Source organism: Budorcas taxicolor, chromosome 10, assembly GCF_023091745.1.
Source record: "Budorcas taxicolor isolate Tak-1 chromosome 10, Takin1.1, whole genome shotgun sequence".
NCBI classification, from domain to species: domain Eukaryota; kingdom Metazoa; phylum Chordata; class Mammalia; order Artiodactyla; family Bovidae; genus Budorcas; species Budorcas taxicolor.
The window spans coordinates 55,240,862-55,242,933 of NC_068919.1; the positions used below are offsets into that span (position 1 = coordinate 55,240,862).

A 2,072-nucleotide genomic window follows, 5' to 3' on the forward strand; every position below is an offset into this window, starting at 1 on the left:
TGTGTCATTTATTTTTATTAATCTTAAAATTAAATGGTATTAAATTTTTAATTAAAATATTTTTGGGTCAAGTAATGATAATATCTATCTGAATTCTTTGATATTTGCTAGAACTCTTTCAAATTTTCTTTGCATTCTCAAGAACTAAACTGATATCAAAAGGGTTTTTGCAATTAACTTTTTGCCACTTTTTTTTAGCATGAACTGCTATCAAAAAGGTTTTTGTAATTACCTTTTTGCTATTTTTTTTAGCATGTTAATTTTTTCAAAGCAAACTTTGGATCATATTTTCTTGGTGACCCGTCTAGGTTTATATTTCCCACAATCTGGAACAGAAGTTGAATTTGGGTTGGTACTTTACTGAGAGTCTATCTCTGCCTGTCTAGGAAAGCCAGGCTTTGACTCAGGAAGAAAAGGGCAGAATGAGATCATGGTACAGTCAAAGGGCTTCCTGGCCCCTAAACATGGCTGTGGAGTCCCCATATCACTACTTTGCCTGCTTCCCCTCTGACATACTGACTGTCTCACAAAAAGTGGCTTTTGTCACCCTGACATTTCTGAGAGTTGCCCAGGCCATGTGAGGGATATTTAGAAGATCCAAGAAAACTTTCAATATCTGAAAGGTTAAGGCCAAGGGGTAGAGGATGGAAAGTTTGGTAAGAGGGGTTTAAGGTGACCTCATGGCATATTGTGCTCACTTCGGCAGCACATATATTAAAATTGGAATGATACAGAGAAGATTAGCATGGCCCCTGCACAAGGATGACACGCAAATCGTGAAGTGTTCCATATTTTTTGGCTTCCCTGGTGGCTCAGAGGTTAAAGCATCTGCCTGGAATGTGGGAGACCTGGGTTCGATCCCTGGGTAGGGAAGATCCCCTGGAGAAGGAAATGGCACCCCACTCCAGTACTCTTGCCTGGAGAATCCCATGGAGGGAGGAGCCTGGTAGGCTATAGTCCATGGGGTCGTAAAGAGTCAGACACGACTGAGCGACTTCACTTTCACTTTCATGGCATATTGGAAGCTCTGTCAAGAAGAGCATTTCCAGCCTGACATCAGAAAAGGTATTATCAGGGTGCTTTCCTAATGAACACTCAAAAGTATCAAGAGCCTTCTTTGGCAGGGTGGCCTCTCAAGGGTCCCTCCTGAAGGGTCCCTCATCTTTCCCTTTACCTCCGCTCTCTTTCGCTCTTCTAGCATCAGGTAGACCTGAATAGTAGTGGCTGTCTCCTTTCCAGTGGGCAGTGTCTTCAGGAAGCTCGTGACCATCATGAAGTGAAAGGAAGGACAATAGTGCCACTGGCGGTTGGTCAGTCTTAGGAAACCTGACTCTTTGCCACTGAGTGCCTCATCAGCTAAAGGGAGAGTGTATGTGGCAGGTGCAGGAGTAGAAGGTGATCATCACCATCTAGATATGTGGTATCTCCAACCTGTCTGGTGAGCAAAACTTCCCAGGGTGCTTCTTAAACTCCCAGAGCCAATCAATCAGATTCTCCTGGGAGGTACCCTAAGAATTTGTGACTTAACAAGTAGCAAACAAGAAGTTTTGGTGATTAGCCAGAATAGCTGGAATAGAATCTAGATCCATTCAGTAAAATTGTCAGAATAGGAGTAAATGTGCTCAACGTGATGCTAGGATGTTCGATGGCACTTCGTGTACATACTCATTCACTCACTAGCATCATGGAATATATATTTTTGTTAAACACCCACCATGTGCTAGCAATGGCAGTGCTGAAACTACAGCTCTTAGAGCACTTATTACAGACTACACATGACACCACATATTCTAGGGCTCTTGAAGGCGACCTTCTTTTGTGTGAAGACATATGAACACAGCATACCCATCCAATTTAGAAAAAGAAAGCAATCAAACCAATTGTTTGACAAAATCAAAGAGCTCTTATATCAATTATATTTCAAATACTAAATTGTAGCTTTGCTAAGTAATATGAGAAGTTCAAAGAGAAAATTAAAATATTATATCCTCTAAATATGACTTAAAATTTATTGAACACCTGCTCTAGCCAGGTGTGGTTAGACATCTTAACATCTGATCTCCAGAATAACG

The 2,072-nt window shown here is 41.2% G+C and overlaps 1 non-coding gene across 1 annotated transcript; it reads left to right on the top strand.

The window, feature by feature from the left end:
- Positions 1-690: 690 nt before the first annotated feature.
- On the top strand, positions 691-796 carry LOC128054930 (U6 spliceosomal RNA). Its single transcript, XR_008200071.1, has one exon. It is a non-coding gene; the product is annotated as a U6 spliceosomal RNA (small nuclear RNA).
- The last annotated feature ends 1,276 nt before the right edge of the window (positions 797-2,072 follow it).